This window comes from Nyctereutes procyonoides, unplaced genomic scaffold, assembly GCF_905146905.1.
Source record: "Nyctereutes procyonoides isolate TBG_1078 unplaced genomic scaffold, NYPRO_anot_genome, whole genome shotgun sequence".
Lineage (NCBI taxonomy): Eukaryota > Metazoa > Chordata > Mammalia > Carnivora > Canidae > Nyctereutes > Nyctereutes procyonoides.
In genome coordinates, this window is record NW_026575029.1 from 9,346,680 (window position 1) to 9,365,533 (window position 18,854).

Below are 18,854 nucleotides of genomic sequence, written 5' to 3' on the forward strand. Positions count from 1 at the left end.
GCGCAGGTGGCACGCACCTCCCCGGGGAGACCAAAGGGATGCGGCTGCGGGCCTCGGGGTGACTCAGGGGCTTGTAAGAGGACCTCAGGACCCCTGTTTCCCCCCTGCCCACCGTGACAATCAGGGTGACTCTGAAGGGATCCCCAGGGACCTGCCACCCTGCAGCATCCCCCAGCCTGCATGGGACCTGCTCACACATCCCTGGTTCCCTGAAACTGAGGAGGAGGGGATGGGGCTCCCAGGATGGCGGCACAGGGGGCCTGGCCTGGCCTGCGCTGTGTTACCTGACGGCGCCTGCTGATCACCGCCCTGACGCGTTCGCATCTATGCTGGAGCCAATGCCTACAGCATTGGAACAAGCCGCACCCCTGGGGTTCCTGGGAGCCAGAGCCCCCAGAGGTGGGAAGGCAGCAAGAGAACATCTTCCAGTAGCAGATGTCTCCAGCCAAGTGAGCCTGAGCTGGGGCTGCACTGGATGCGGGTGCCTGGTTACGGGGTTCCAAGTTCTGTTGGGCTCTGTGACACGGAAGTGACCTCACTTCCTGGGACCCCCTCCCTGACCCACTCCTGGAGGAAGCTGCAGGAGCAGCGCTTGTGCTGCCGACGGCCCCCCCTTCCTGCAGGTGATGACCTGTGCACACAGTGACACAACCACACCCCTGTCCACAGGCCCCAGGGAAGGACTGTGTGCAGCAGGGCCCCAGCCTGGACACGCGCCTGGGTTCAGACACGACTCTGCATTCTTCCCCAGTTTGACCCAGGAGAAGCCATTGTGCCCGTCGGTCATGGTCTGCGTCCTGCCTGTGGGGCAGGGAGTATCCTAGCAGGTGCTTCCTCCAGACGTCCCCAGGCCACTGTGGCCTCATATCTATGACCTTGGAGGCGGGTGTCACATGCAGGACATACCTCCACCCACACGTTCTTCCTTGGTGTGTACATGCGTCCAGGCCCACGAGGTCCTGTGTGCACAGGACTAACACGCTAATGTTACCTATATGGCAGGGCTGTTTAGCTGTAAAATACTGCAAAAAACTACTTATTACAATGTCTGCTATTTATTGCTGTCACCAGTGATGTTGATGATAATAAGAGTCTTTTAAAAAGATACTTTTATTTTAAGATTATACTTTATTATACAGCTCTAAAGCCACACATGTTTTAAAATCCCAAATCCACATTGGGCCCGAACAGCTGGCTGATAAATAGGTTACATTCCAAATATGTGTCAGTAGACACGATTAGCCAAATCGAAAAAAAAAAATAATAGAAAAAGAGATGCACTTTCTAGGAACAGAGTCCTTTACGTCTCAAGAATGTGTCTTGTTTTTTACGTGTGGTAACTTATAGTAGTTGGAATTTTTGGTATTTTAAATAAAGGGATTATTTTCCTCAAAAAAACAAAAACAAAAACAGAAACACACACACACGTGGGCACCGGTACCCTCATTCTGGAGGTCCAGAAGCTGACAGACCCCCGGGGCAGGGATGGGCAATAGCTTCCGAGGATCCTAGGCTCCTGAATCCAAGGCAAACCCTACAGAAGCTGTCGGGGTCTTGGCCTAGAAGGGGTGAGGCCGTCCTCATCCTGGACCCCTGCCTGTCGTGTGCTACGGGCCCTTCCCTCGTTTCCACTGGGTGAGCTGTGGACGGCGGTGCCCCCAGTGGGTCGCCCTGACCTGGGCCCTAGGAAACCTGCCGTCAGTCGCAGAACTGAACGTAGACAGGAGGCACTGACTCTCCAGCCTGACCCCGACTGAACTGAAATCACGGGGTGTGTCCACGCACACTGACAGAGAAACGGAGACACGGACATACACGCAGACACAGATGCAGAACTAGGAAGTTAGCAGAGGAGAAGCAACATCATTGAAGATCGCTAAATAAAAAAAGAAATAAAGCTGAATCTCGAATGGACAAAATGGAGGACTTAAAATAGAATCATGAAAAAATAATTCATCAAACCAAAAAGCAGAAAGAGGGATAAAGAGGCAGGAGCACATCGGTGACACAAAGAAAGCGGCAAGCCTCGAATGTGAGGATGATCGTGCCTCACGGACTCCATGGAACACAAGTCGAGCAACAAGCAGCACCTTCCAGCAAAGGCCTAAGCGCATTATTTTGTGTTGTTTGTTTTTAGTTAAAGATAATCATTTCTTTATTCATGAGAGTGACAGAGAGTGAGAGAGGCAGAGACACAGGCAGAGGGAGAAGCAGGCTCCATGCAGGGAGCCTGATGGGAGACTCGATCCCGGATCCCAGGATCAGGCCCTGGGCCGAAGGTGGATGCTCAACCCCTGAGTGACTTGGTGGGTCTAGACTAAGCTACTTAAAATGTACAAGTGATTGTGTCATACTGTTTGTAATGTGGTAAAACTTCTCTTTACTAAGAAAGGGAGGGCACCCTGGGTGGCTCAGCGGTTTAGCGCTGCCTTCGGCCCAGGGCCTGATCCTGGGGACCTGGGATCGAGTCCCACGTCGGGCTCCCTGCATGGAGCCTGCTTCTTCCCTTGCCTGTGTCTCTGCCTCTCTCTGTCTGTGTCTCTCATAAATAAATAAAAATCAATATATACCACATTTTTATCCATTTATCTTTGATGGACATTTGAGTTACTCCCACCCCTTTGCTATGATAAAGAATGCTTCTATGAAGATCGAGGTCTCTCGGAGACTTTATTTCTCTTTATTTTTTTTCCATCTTCCTACCTTAATAGAAGCACAAACTCTTCTCACTGTAGCGTTCCAGCTGTTCTCTCTTTAAATCTCAGGCCGAATTCGTACGTTTTCAGGATGATTTGAAAGTTATCTAGGTAAGTGGGTGGGGACAGGTGACCTGGGGACCCTACTCTTCCACCATCCTGCCCCGCCTCCTGAAAAATCTTAAATAACTGACTAAAAACTATTAGAAATGGTGGAAGAGTTCAGTAAGCATCTACATACTTTCAATGAACAATTCAAAAATAAAATTTGAAAAGCAAATCCATTTATAAGAGCATCAAAAATATATAAATAAAATTCTTAGGAATAAACTTTACAAAAGAAGCTTATAACCGAATTTCTGAAAATTACAAACATTATTTTAGGAAATTAAAGATCTAAATATTTGGGAAAAAAATCATATATTTATGCACTGAAAAATTTAACATTGTTTAATAGCACCCCTGGTCCAACTTATCTCCAGATTCCATTACTGTCCAATAAGTAGATAAACATTCTCACACTCAGATGGAATTGCATGGGTGCCTAGTATCTAAAACCATCCTGAAAAAGAACAAAGTAGATGGAATTCTCAATTTCGAAACTTTCTGAAAAAGAATAGGAAACAAGACAGTGTGAGAACAGTGTGGTACTGGCGTAAGGATAGATATATTAATCAATGAAATAGGTTTCAGGATCCAGAAGTACACCACACATCCACGATCAGCTGAATTTTAGTATCCGTGTCATGACTATCCAATAGGGAAAAAAACAGTCATTTCAACGAATGGTCTTGGAACACTGGATGGCCACATGCAAAAGAGTGAAGTTGCATCTTCACCTTACACCAAATACAAAAACTAACTCAAAATGGATTAAATCTAAAAACAGGATATAAACTAAAACCTCTTAGAAGAAAACATGCAGATAATCTTTTGACCTTGAGTTTAGCATAGAATACTTCAATATGGCACAAAAAGCACTGGACTTCAGTGTTAAATGCTCTTGTTCTTCAAAGGACATAATAATGAAAATAAAAAAGCAATCCATATAATGGGATAAAATATTTGTAAATCATATACCTAATGAGAAACTTATTTCCAGAATATATGAAGAACAGTGATAAGTCAATAATATAAGTACAAAAAGCTCAATTAAAAAAATGGGCAAAGGATATATAAATAGATATTTCTCCAAGGAAGATCAGAAATTGCTGATAATTACTTGAAAAGATACCCGACACATTTGGAATTTTCATTGTATCCATTACCAAAGCATCTAACCATACTGTGACATAGACTCATATATGCACCACACCGTACATAACAGTGCCACTTTATAGATACTTAATGCAGTTGTTCCTCAGGACAATCCTATAAATAGGTATCATGGTCCCCATTTTATAGATGAGGAAATTGAGGAAAAGATACCTCATCAGAGTTTTACAAAGAGCAGGATGTAGAACTAGGATTTCTTCTCAAACTTTTATTAAGTCCACAAGTCCAAAGATGACTTTTAGAGCTGTAAACTAAGTATTATATTAATGTTTTGGTCTATTCAGAGTTTTTCAACTACAAGGAATCTGAATTTATAAATTGTAATATTTCTAGAAATATTTGCTTTTTCTAAATGATCAGAATAATTAACAAAGTTCTATTCTTATATTTTCATAATCTCCTACATATGTAGGTTTATAGATCTACATCTTTTCTCATTATAATAAGGCTTCATTCAAATTTCTGTCCTCCTTCCTTTTTGGTGGATTAAGATTGATGAGATTTGGTGGATTAAGATTTCATTTAGAAATTAATAATTTTATTTTATTAATATTTTATATTTAGATACATTTTAAATAAGTACACTTAACAATGGATTTACTCTACTTTTTAATTTTATCCATTATTTTATTTCAGTTATTATTATTATAAGATGTTTTAAATAATTATGTTTTCTGAATTTCTGGGAAAAGTTTACATTATTTTTATTATTTCTATTCTATTCTATTCTATTCTATTCTATTCTATTCTATTTATTTTTAGAGAGAGAGAGAGAGAGCAACCACAGGAGTTGGGGGGAGAGGCAGAAGGAGAGAGAAAGAGAGAATTATAAGCAGGATCCACACCCAGTGTGATGTGGGACTCCATCTCATGACCCTGAGATCATGCCCTGAGCCAAAATCAAGAGTAGAATGCTTAACCAACTGAGCCTTCCAGGTGCCCCTACTATCTCTATTTTAAAAAGCTTTAGCAAAATTTTTCTAAGTGAATGAATGTGTACTATTCTCTTTTTTGCCATTATTTTTCATTTATAGGGCAAGGTCAGTTTCCATCTGATGGATGTCAATAACCATAGCTGATGAGTATACTTGGTAATACACTTTGTTTGACTGCACAGTAGTAGGATCCTCTTTGCAGACCTGAGACTGGCAAGAGAATTGTTTCAACCTCCAGTTACCATTAGGATCATATCAGTCATATTTCTTCTACAGGAAAGGTGGCATCTTTCACTTCATATTCTAGATTCTATATTGTCTCTGTGTAGGGGATGCAACACTATCCCTCTTTGGATGGAATACTAGTAGAAATCACCAGTCTCCTTTCATAAAGGATTGCACTGCACTGTACTGCATATCCCACAATATTCAATCAATTCATTTATTAGTTCTACTTTCTCACTAATTTTTTTTCAGAAACTTAAAGATATTTAAATTGGCATATAAATCCAAAAAAGAACTCCACAGAATATTTTGTGAAAAAGACACCTGGATACAGTGCTAGAGATGGTGTTGTCACAGTGCTTCTTCAGAGATACATGGCACAGTGCAGCAAGAGTTAAATGAAAAATGAGAAACCATTTGAACGGTGACTTTACATTTAGAAATCTATCCTAAAGAAACCATTAAAGATATTCAGAATGTATATTTAGTATTATTTATATCAGTAAGATAACAGTTGGAATCACATATTTAAAACAAAGGCATTTAAAAATAATTATGTGTTATATGTGTGATAAAGCATTAAATTCTACTCTTGAAAACATTACACTATGCTTTAACTAACAAGAATTAAAATAAAAACTTAAATAAGCAAAAATAAAAATACAGGATAAAATAACACTGTTAGAGATTATACGGAGTTCCTGAAAATCTTTTATTAGTGAAATTCATTAACATGAAAATACTCCAAAGTTAATGTTAAATGAAATAAGAGGTTAAAAACTGAAACAGAATATGTATATTGCAGAGAGATGAAAGATAGCATTTTGAGGTGACTGTTATTATTCTCTTTATTTTTTCAAGATTTTCCAGGTTTTTTATGATATGTATAAATCACTTCTATCACCTAAAAATTATAATTAAATTATTGTAACAATAACTTGGAATTAATTTTATTGGTTAATTTTTCTTCATTCTCTGAATTTATTCTGGATACATATTGATGAGCATTCAAAGTTCAATGTACTCTTGTACATTGTTAACTGTAGACTTTTTTTTTTGTTCTCTCATCTTATATGGAAGGCAACAATACAAACTTACTATAATATAACACCACCTACCAGTTTCTTTGTATATTATGGTTTGTGTAAATTAAATGAAATTAATTAAATATTAATTATTAAATATTTTACGTGGTCACCAGTGGGGAATGCAATGAGCAATAGAAAGGATGCATTTGCAATTATGTGTCTTTGTATATACATGATTATAAATAAATATTTCTGAGGCATTAAGATGACTCAACTTTCAGTACTTTACTATAACAATGTCCAGTCAGTATAATTATTTTTTAAGATTGGTTTTAAAAATTTTTTAATTAATTGTAATAGCTTCAAAAATGGATATATTATGGAAGTGTCCTCAAAAACTTAAAAACAGAATGACTATGAACTAGCAATGGCACTATTAGGTATTAAAGAAGACAAAAATACTAGTTCCAAAATACACATGCACCCTGATGTTTATAGCAGCATTATCTACAACAGCCAAATTATGGAAGCAGTCCAAGTGTCCATCAACTGATAATGGAAAAAGAAGATGTGGGGGATCCCTGGATGGCTCAGCGGTTTAGAACCTGCCTTCAGCCCAGGGCATGGTCCTGGAGTCCTGGGATCAAGTCCCACATTGGGCTCCCTGCATGGAGCTGCTTCTCTCTCTGCCTATGTCTCTGCCTGTCTCTCTGTGTCTCTCATGAATAAATACATAAAATACTTAAAAATAAAGATATGGGGATCCCTGGGTGGCTCGGTGGTTTAGCGCCTGCCTTTGGTCCAGGGCCTGATCCTGGAGTCCCAGGATGGAGTCCCATGTCAGGCTCCCTGCATGGAGTCTGCTTCTCCCTCTGCCTGTGTCTCTGCCTCTCGCTCTCTCTCTGTGTCTCTCATGAATAAATAAATAAAAATCTTAAATAAAAGATATGGTATATATAGATATATAGATATAGATACATAGTGTGTGTGTATATATATATATATATATACATACATATATATGTATATATTAGAATATTACTCAGCCATTAAAAAAGCAATATAAAAAGAACCAAATCCAGCCATCTGCAAGGACAAGGATGGAGCTAGAGTATTATGTTAAGCAAAATATGTCAGTCAGTGAAAGACAAATACTATATGATTTCACTCACATGTAGAATTTAAAAAACAAAAGAAATGAGCAAAGAGAAAAAAAAAAAGAGGCAAACCAAGAAACTGACTTCTTAACTATGAAGAACAAACTGATGGTTAAAGAGGGAAGACAGGTGAAATAGATGATGGGAATTAAAGAGTATCCTTGTGATGAGCACCAGGTATTGTATGGAAGTGTTGAATCCCTATCTTATAAACTGAAGCTACTATTACACTGTATATTAACTAACTGGAGTTTAAATAAAAACTTAAAAAAAAAAAGATGTCTACTATTTGAGTTCCTGAGAAGATTATATAGGGGGAAAGAACATCTTCTTTTTAAAACAAAAAGCTCAGCAACATTAACAACTTAATTTTCTATTTAGAAATGCATATTTCAATAGAAAACCAATTTGGATTTTCAAAAAATCATATTTCATAAAATACTTTAAGAGTGAAATACTCAAATACATATATTAGACCATGTTTGTAAAAATAATTCTATATTTAAACCCACTAATATAAATATGTGTGATGTTTTTAGATTTTTTTTTTAATTTTATTTTATTTATTTATGATGGGCACACGGTGAGAGAGAGAGAGAGGCAGAGACATAGGCAGAGGGAGAAGCAGGCTCCATGCACCGGGAGCCCGACGTGGGATTCGATCCCGGGTCTCCAGGATCGCGCCCTGGGCCAAAGGCAGGCGCTAAACCGCTGCGCCACCCAGGGATCCCTGTTTTTAGATTTTTAATAAACTACAGACAATATTTAAAGTTATGTATGTTGATACTAGTCAGATTAGTGACTTGATAAAGAAACTTTTTAATGCAGATTTTAAAAACATTGTTGATTAGCACATCATATGTTTTGTGTTTTTACATTACTTTAAAATTAAGTACTAAAGAGAAATAATAAGTTTTTAAAAACCAAGTCATCTACTATCAACTTATTTTGTTATATATGTCATGTTTATTTTTATTTTCCACATACTGAAGGTACTAAATAGCACATCTGCTATCTAAATATTTTCATTGAAGTGCTGCTGAAATTGAAATCATTTCTACTCATGGACACTAAAATATCAGCTGCTTCTGGTTAGTTAATTGAACTAGTGATTATTCTTGAACATGTGGGTTGGTTGTTTTCTGCCTGAAATAATTACCCAATGAGGCTTACACTAAGGCTATCAGCAGGAAGCTAACAATTGGGGTGTTGGTGAGAAGAATGTACATAACACTTCTGTGTCTGCTGCCAGATGGAGAAGCAGATGGGTGTGTAATACATTCAAAACTAACTACATGACCTCAAATCTTCTCAGTATCTATTACCAACAAGGTCAAGATTTTTGAAAATCAAATTTTCCAACCAATAAATTACTAAAAATTAGCTAAGAACAAGTTTCTGCTTAAAAGTCTGCATATTTACCTGCAAAATCATTATTGAACCAAATTGTACATTGTTGTCTGTCACTAAAATGTGTGGTAATATGAATTTTTTATTAATATATATGAATAAATAAGCAGTTACTAAAAAAGTGGTTATGTCTTAGTGTCTCACCTTTATATCATTCCCCAGGGTAAAGATTTAAACAATTTTAGTACAATTATTCTTCTAAACTGTGGTAAATAGAGGTTTTAATTTGAAGACCAATTTGTATTTGTTCTGTGTGTATGTGTATGAGAGTGCAGGTACATCTATTACCTATCTATCTAAATATATGACTTATTATTGTGCTATGCTGCCTTAGAAATAAAAGTTCAAATATTTCCAACACATCTGTTTAATATTCCTTTTGGAATTTTATTCTTAATTATATGAACTTGTAGGAAAACATTGCTTAATTCCAATAAAAATAAATAAAGTACACTTTTTTTTTTCTGATTATTCCTAGTTATCCATTAGGTTTTCTTCAGGTGTCCTGTCATTACAAAGGAAAATTAATACTATAGAAGAATGTGTTCATGCCACTAATCTGAAGAGGTAAGTTAATCATAATACTCCAAAAATAGCACTCAGAAAATATATATTTACAATCAAATAATACTGCTACTGCATTTTCCCATGTTTGTCATGCTATTATTTACATTTCTTACATTTATAACTATTGCATTGTACTTTGTGTCTCAAACACATAAATGCTTCAATTGTTTGAAAATTTAATTTACCAAATTGGAAAATGGTAAAAGAAATAGTAACAAATGCAACTGAAATTAATGCCATAAATTCACATAATGAACATAAGTATTCAAAGAGTAGATGAATCTATATTTGCTAACAAATGAATATGTGAAATTTTTTTACACAATTACACATAAGAAAAAGTTCAAATGAGTCAGTAACACCTTTAAAAGTGGGAGATTTGGGCAGCCCCAGTGGCACAGCGGTTTGGCACCACCTGTAGCGTGGGGTGTGATCCTGGAGACCCGGGATCGAGTCCCAAGTCAGGCTCCCTGCATGGAGCCTGCTTCTCCCTCTGCCCGTGTCTCTACCTCTATCTCTCTCTCTCTCTGTCTCTCTGTCTCTCATGAATAAATAAATAAAATCTTAAAAAAAATAAAAGTGGGAGATTTGTTTTTACATTGGTGATATATTATTCCTAGTCCTAACAGAATGCACAATACTATAAAGACGCTTGATATAGGGGATCCCTGGGTGGCGCAGCGGTTTGGCGCCTGCCTTTGGCCCAGGGCGCGATCCTGGAGACCTGGGATCGAATCCCACGTCTGGCTCCCGGTGCATGGAGCCTGCTTCTTTCTCTGCCTCTCTCTCTCTCTCTCTCTCTCTCTGTGACTATCATAAATACATAAAAATTAAAAAAAAAAGACTCCTTGAGCATGTGGATCATAGATCTGACTTAAAAAAAAAAAGAGACTTGATATATATCTCCAAAGTTAATGACAGACATGGCTAAAAAATTGCAACAGTTTTCTGGCAGTATTTGTCAATCAAAACACACTAATGCATAATGACACTATTTTTACTTGGCCATACAAGCAGATATTTTATTTTTGCATGTGAAAAAACACTAAAGGTCAAAATATAACCAGCTTCTGGCATGTGCTGTGTATATATAGGATAAATGTTCATGCCTTTTTATTCTTTTTAGCACTAAAAACCCAAAGCTCAGAACTTTTGGTTTTAGTTCTGATGTGTAAAGAGCTTAGACATTGTCACTCCTGTCTTTGCAACAAGAAAAATCAGGACAAACTGAAAGTTCTTGACTTCTCTTGGCCCTATCTGAAAACTGGGCTTGTAGGCAAAGCACAATCTTAAATCCAGAGATAGAGAAGAAAATTCAGAGAATTATAGCCAAGATCTGTTTACCTGGAGAAGTAATTGTCAGACCCACAATCTAGTAAGAACAGTTATGCAGTAACTTGCTTAATTCCTGGAGGCTGAACATGGTCTTGTGTGAGCAGGAGTAATCTCTGGGTAATGCACTCCTGAAGGTCCCCAAACTTTCATGAGTTTTATCTTGAGGATCCCCATCTATTTATTACAGCGAAGATTTGAGCAAGATCTTCTCACAACCTTGGCAAGTGAAAGGGGAGAGTAATCCTTGTGACTATGACCAGAGCTGTCTCCATTATCAAAGACCTCCCATCCAAGGAAAAAGACTTTACCAGAACATTATTCAAGCTGGGTAAAAGGTATCCCTCTAACTCCAGTTTCCTATAGTTTTCTTGTCTTACTAAAGGGAGAAGGAGAAAATACTATATAAGAAGAAACATATGTGAAGTTCAGAAGGTAAAGAAACAGGTCCACAAAATGACTGAGATTTAGTCATAAGATTTTAGAGGGTTTCCCTTCCAAGATCCCAATACAATAATAGTGGATTATAGGTGAAAGAATTGCAAGACATGAGACTGAAAAAAATACATGGGAAAACCCAAAGTTTCTGGCATTTATAGCTACAGTAATCATCAAACAAAGCCAGACTCCTAATCAAATACACAAAATCCTCACAGGAGAGGCCTACTTATCTCAGCTACTATTACCCAAAGCTACATGTTCAGCTTTCAACAAAAAAATTACAAAGAATACAAAAAAGACAAGAAAAAACACAGTGTGAAGATACAAAGCAAGTATTAGAATCAGATTCATATAAAACACCGATGTTGGAATTACATGGTAGAAAATTTAAAGTGACTAGGATTAATATGTTTAAAATTCTTAGAATAGAAAATAATAGAAACAGGGATAAAAACCCTATGAAAAGAGTAAAAAAGTCAGAAATTAAAAACACATCGACAAAAATGAAAAATGACTTTCATGATTTTACAAGTAGATATGCACTGCTGAGTGCAGAATTTCTGAGTTTGAGATAGGTAAAGAACATATCAAACTAAAGTGCAAAGAAAATATTAACTAAAAAAGAAAAAAGAAAACAAACAACCAAAAACAGAAAAGATCATCTATGAACCATAGGATGGTTTCAAAAGATGTTACATATGCCTAATTAAGAGGCCAGAAGAATAAGAAAGAAAGAATGGAGAAGAAATATTTGAATGAGTAATGTCTGAGGATACGCTAATACACACCAAATCACAGACACTAGAAACTCAGAGAACATCAAGCAAGTTAAAACAAACAAAAATACACTATACTTGGGTATATATTATTCAAATTACAGAAAACTAAATGAAAGAGAAAATCTCAAAGCAAGATATAGGAGATAAATACCTCACTTACAGAGAAAAGGAGTAAGAATCACAATGAACTATTATCCAAAACCATATAAGCAATAAAAAGGTGAAATATTTAAAGTGCTTTTAAAAAATTAGAATTCTATTTCCAGTGGAATTATCCTTCAAAGAGAAGAAGAAATATAAGGTATTTTAAGACAAACAAAAACAGAGAACTCATCACTAGCTGATCTTTTATTTTTTTTAATTTTTAAATTTTGATAGAAGGAAAATTATTTAGTTCAGTAGCCTGGATCTATATTAATAAGAAAGAATGTCAAAGAAGAAATATTAAGGTAAAATAAAATTTGTTTATTTTTAATCAATCTAAAATTGAAGTATTATTGGGTGATTATAGTATAGGGATAAGTGAAATCAATGACAGTGTATCTATAAAGGACAAAAGGGAAGAATTGGAAATGATCCATCATAAGTTACCTGCACATGAAGTGGAGCAATATTATTAGTAGGTTAACACAGATTAGCTAAACTCTAGGGAACTATGCATAGTTTTTAAAGGAAGTAAATCGAAATAATAAGAAAGGACATAAATGGAATAATAAAATAACTAGAAGATAAGAAGGCAGTAAAAGAAGTGAAAAGAAGGGATAGAAAACAGATACAAATATGGTTGATGCCAATCAAAATATGTTAATAATCAGTTTAAATGTGAAAGATCTAAATACAGTGGTTAAAGACAGAACTAGTCAAAATAATAAAAAAGACACAACTATATATTACCTAGAAAACATCCTCTAAATATAAAGAAGTTGATAATACATAAAATGATGGATGAAGATATATTTATGGTAGCACTAATCAAAACAAAGTCAGACTAGTTATATGCATTTCAGACAAAACAGACATCAGAACAAGGAAAATTATCAGTTATCAGTAATAAAGAAAAGTACTATGAAATAGTAAAGAAGTTTATTCTCCAAGAACTAACAATCCTAAATATATATGCATCTAAAGGCAAAGCATCAAAATATCTGGGGCAAACAGTGATAATATATTGTAATTCATAAATCAAAGATGCAGAAAATCAGAAGAGATATAATTGGCCAAAACAATGTATCAATCCACCTACCTAACTGAATATCCTAAAAATATTCCATCCACAAGGAGTAGAATATAAATTCTTCTCAAACTCACATGAAATATTCACTAAAATAGATTACATAGGGCCATAAACCACACCTTAGCACATCTTAAAATGTATAAATCAAACAATAAATATCTTAGATCACAATGAAGTCAAACTAGAAATTAGTAATAGAAGCCCACCTGGAAAATCCTCAAATATTTCTAAAAACACAATTCTTAATAGTACACAGGTCACAGAAATGTTAAAAAAATTTAAAAAATTCTTAACTAAATGAAAATAGAACTCATTAAAAATGTGCCAAATGCAGGAAAAAAGTAAGTGCTTAGAGAGAAATTTATAGCATAAAACACATATGTTAAGATACAGGAATAACTAAAACTGTCAGTTTGGGAAACCAGAGAAAGAAGACTAATGTAAGCCTAAAGCAAGCAGAAGAAAAGAAACAATAATTTTGAAATGAACAGAAATAACACTCAAGAAAAAAATAGGGAAAAATCAACCAAAATAACACCTCCTTCCTTGAAAAGATCACTGAAATTGATAATCTTCTAGGTAGGTTAAAAAAGAAAAAAAGAGACGAGATGAGATGAGAAGAGAGAAGAAGAAAAAAGAGGAGGAGGAGGAGGAAGAAGAGGAGAGGGAGAGGGAGGAAGGAAGGAAGGAAGGAAGGAAGGAAGGAAGGAAGGAAGGAAGGAAGAAGCAAATTACAAATGTCATAAATAAAAGCCAATACTACATCTACCATGGGATTAAAAAAGATAACAAAGGGCGGCACCTGGGTGACTTAGTCCCTTAAGCATCCAACTATTGATTTTGGTGCAGGGTGGTGAGCCAACTCTGATTTTAGGATCTCAAGGTGGTGAGATCCAGCCTGAAGTCAGGCTCTATGCTGGACGTGGAGCCTGCTTATGATTCTCTCTTTCCTTCTTTTCTGCCTCCCCCTTATGCTCATTTGCTCTCACTCTCTCTCGCTCTCAATAAATAAATAAATAAATAAATAAATAAATAAATAAATTGAAATAATAAAATAAAATAAAATAAAATAATAAAATAAAATAAAATAAAATAAAAAAAAAGATAACATAGGAATACATTAAACAATAATTTTGTGCCCCTAAGTCTGGTAATTTAGGTAAATGGAATACTTTGTGAAATACACAAACTACCACAAGTCTCAGAAAGACAGATAAACTTGAGAGTGTTTTATCTATTAAGAAAGTCAGTCAACTCAACTAACCATTTAAGGAAAAAATGAAAGCAATTATCAACAATCACTTAAGTCAATAGGATTAGTAAAAGCACTTCCTAACTTATTCTACAAGGCCAGTGATATCCTAACAACAAAACAAGATAAATACCTATAAGGAATAAAAACTATAGATTAAGACCTTTTTAGGAACATTAATATAGCTCATGAACATAGAAGAAAAATGAATTAATTCATTCAATTAAATATTAACATATCAGATCTAATAATGTATAAAAAATTATACACCATGACCAAGGGAGATTTATTTCAGATACACAGAGCCAGTTCAATATGTGAAAATTCATCAATGTACTACACTATTAATGTAATCTTTAAACCATCAAAGACTAAAGAAAAAAATAGTATGACCATAGCAATTCATGCAGGTAAAAAACATTTCACAAGGTGTAAAAATCTTAATTATGTAAACCTCTCAGCAAAACAGGAATAAAGGAGGATATCTCCAACTTTATTTAAAAAAATCTACAGAAGCAAAACTGACTTCATGTTTAATGGTGAGAAACTGGACCCTTTCCAACTAAAACTGGGAACAAGGGAGGATGTTTTCTCTATAGTCCCATTCAATGATATATAAAGAATCCTAGTTAGTGCAAGAAAATAAACAAACAAAAGGGAATTATTTGCAGATTGAGAAGGAAGATATAAACTATCTCTAGTCACAAATAATTTGATTGATTTTTTTTTTAAATCCCAAAGAATTAAGAACTCATAGAACTCATAAGTGAGTAGAGGAAGATGGATACAGGATAAATATACAAACAGTGATTCTATTTTCTTTCCAATAAAAGCAATTAGCATTTGATATTTATATTTAGGACATGAACTGACATTTTACCAAAGACATACAGACAGACAACAGACCCATGAAAAGATGCTGAATATCATCATCATGGGGGAAATGCAAATCAGAATTACAGTGAGATATCACCTCATGCCTGTTAGAATGGTTAAAATCAACAACACAAGAAACAAGTGTTGGTGAGGATGTGGAGAAACTGTAGATGAGAATGGAAACTAGTACTTTCACTCTGGAAAACAGTATGGAGATTCCTAAAAAAATTTAAAATAGAGCTACCATACAGATCTAATAATAGCATCATTGAGTATTTACCTAAAAAGTACAAAGACACTAAATCAAAAAGATATCTGCACCCCTAGGTTCATTACAGCATTATCTACAATAGCCAAATTATGGAAGGGTCCATCAATAAATGAATGTGTAAAGAAAATGTGTTACACACACACACACACACACACACACACTCACAATGGAATAATATTCAGTCATAAAAAATGAAATCTTGCCATTTGTAACAACATGGATGGAGCTAGAGAGTGTAATGCTAAGTGAAATAAGTAGTCAGAGAAAGACAAATACATATGATTTCACTCATATATGAAATTTAAGAAACAAAACAGATGAATGAAGACCAAACAAAGGGATACAAACCAAAAAACAGATCATTAGCTGTAGGCAATAAACTGATGGATACCAGAGGGGAGATAAGCAGAAGCATGGGTGAAATAGGTGAAAGGGATTAAAAGACACTTATCTTGATGAGCACTGAGTAATACATAAAAATTTTGAAGCACTATCTTGTACACCTGAAATTAATATTATAACACTATATATTAACTACACCTAAAATAAAATAAATAAAAATTCTAAAAATACCATTTACAACAGTATTCTAACACTGAAATCCTTAACAATAATGAATTTAACAAAATGTATATAGGAATTGTATGTGGAAACTATAAAATATTGATGAAAAAATTCAAAGAAGATTTAAATAAATGGAGATTTATTACATAGTTTTGTTTTGGAAGACTTGTTATTATTAAGGTGTCAATTCTCTTAACTTGGTCTTTAGATTCAACTCAATCTCAATGCAAACAGATCTAGTAGAGCCAACACAATACTGAACAAGGACAAAGTTGAAAGACTCCTACAATATTTAAGAATTACTATAAGCTACAGCTATTAAGATAGTTTGACACTGGAAAAGAAAATAATAATTGAATAGATTAGAAAGCACCAAAATAAAACATAAAATACAGTCAACTAAATAAATACCAACTAAAGTAGTAAGGGTAATTCAATGAAGCGATTATAGGCTTTTCATTAATGGCTGAAATACTTAGATGTCCATATGGAAAAGAATGCACCTAGAAACTGAACTTACACAAAAACTAGTTCTGGATGCAGCGAAAACTACACAAGTATAAAATTTCCTGATGAAAATGTGAAACTTAATGAAGAAAGTCGTGACCTTGGCTTTGTGAGTTTGCTGATGTAATAGTAGCATAATCATAAGCAAAAATTTTAAACACTGGATTAATAAAAAGCTTCAAATATGGATCCTCAAATGATACTAGCAAAAGTATGAGATAGTAAGTCATAGGCTGGAAGAAAAGATTTGCAAAAGACACATCTAATAAAAAAATTTCTATCTAAAATTTATCGAGAACTCCTCAAATTCAGGAATAAGGAAATAAAGAGCCAGACTTTTTTCTAAAAAGTAAATGTTCTAAAATTATACATTAAGGAAGATATGAGTGGAAAACAGTAATATGAAAAGATATTCAAAGTTTTTTCAATTAGGAAATTACAAATTAAAACCTCACTGATATGCTAAAACATTTGAATGGCTAAATTAGGAAAAAAAAATACCAAATGCTTATGAGAATGTGGAGCAACATAAACTCTCATTTCCTGCTGGTAGGAATGCAAAATGAAACAGCCACTTTGGAAGACAGTTTAGCAGTTTTACAAAGTTAAGTAAGCATAGCCTCACTATATATACAGTAACACTACTCTTAGGAAATTGGTTGAATAATTTGAAATTCCTTGAGTAATTCTGCACATACATAAACCTGACTGTAAATGTTTATGGAAGCTTTATTCATAATGGCCAAACACTAGAAGAAACTAAGATGTCCTTCAAAGGTGAATGGATGAATAAACAGAGGTATACCTATACAACAGACTATTACTTGATAAAAATTTTAAAAAGAACTTTAAGGTACAAAAACACATGGGTAAATTGAAAATGCATACTGCTAAGTGAAAGGATCCTGCCTGAAAAAAACAAAACAACTCTATAATTCCAATAATCTGACATTCTGAAAATGTTAATACTATAGTTATGGTAAATAAATCAGTGGTTCCCAGTTCAGGAAGATGGACAGATTGAATAAGGAAAGGATGGCATTTTTTCTTGGGGCAGTGAAATTACTGTCTATAACACTGGAGGGTGACTATAAGACATTAAACAATATTATTTATATATTATTTATAAAAAGATCAAGTAATTCAATAAGATTTAATAGGATAGAAATGTGTTTATTTTCCAACATTTAAAAATATATTTAATGTATTTTTGCAATGCCAAGATTTCCATTAAGACAACTCATGAAAATGATCTGGGAACTGTGATTAGTTAATAATTGTTTAAAAATGCAATATTCTATCAATTTATCAACTGCACATGTTTTTACATTTTTAACATCTGTGACATTAAGTTGAGTCTTATAATGGATGGCATGTCATACTCTAATTGGCAAGATTTTTCTTTCTCAGTGGTATATGTAAAATGATACATATAAAAATTAAGGAAATGAAGCATTTTGCTTATTAGACTTTGCTTTAATTTTGTTTTCATTTTTCCAGAGTAACTAAGGAAAAATATAAAAGCAAGTAAAAATTATAGTTGGTATAACTTGAGATGTTCTATTTTTATTACCTTTAAAAAGATTGTGCTTTTTTTTTTTGAGAGAGAGAGAGAGAGAGAGAGAGAGAGAGAACATGTTAGAGCATCCACATGCAAGGTGGTGGGGGAACAGAGAGAGAATCTTATGCAGGCTCCAGGCCCAGCATTTATGGAGTTGATGCAGGGCTTGATCTCATGGCCCCAAGATCATGTCCTGAGCAGAAATCAAGAGTTGGATGATTAACCAACTGGGCCACCCAGACGCCATTAGAGATTGTATATTTTATTTAGGTCTTCCCTTAAAAATCAGTAATACTCTCAGGAAAGAAACTTTGAAATGATGCTTAGAATTAGATCAAAATACACATATTGGGTAATCTGAAAAAAATATTAAAATGTCATGGAAATATTTGCACATATCATGATATTGAAATGCTATTAACTGGAATGAGGAACATAATATACCATGATTGTCACTTCTACTCCTAAATGATCAAGCTCAGTTTAAGACCAAGTATTATTTCCCCCTGGAAATGAGATAAGAAAGGCTAGATCTTTGATCTCCATGGAGTAGCAATGGGTAAAGTGATGTTTTTGAAATGTGTCATTTATAGACCACCATAAGTCTGCATAAGGAAAAGTTTTTATTCCAGTTATGTTTTGATTTTCCCTAAAAAAGAAGACCACATAAAATATAGGGAATTTAGGACACAGGTAAAAAACAAAATATGATCATCCTTAAATTGATAAGATAGAGAATAGTTC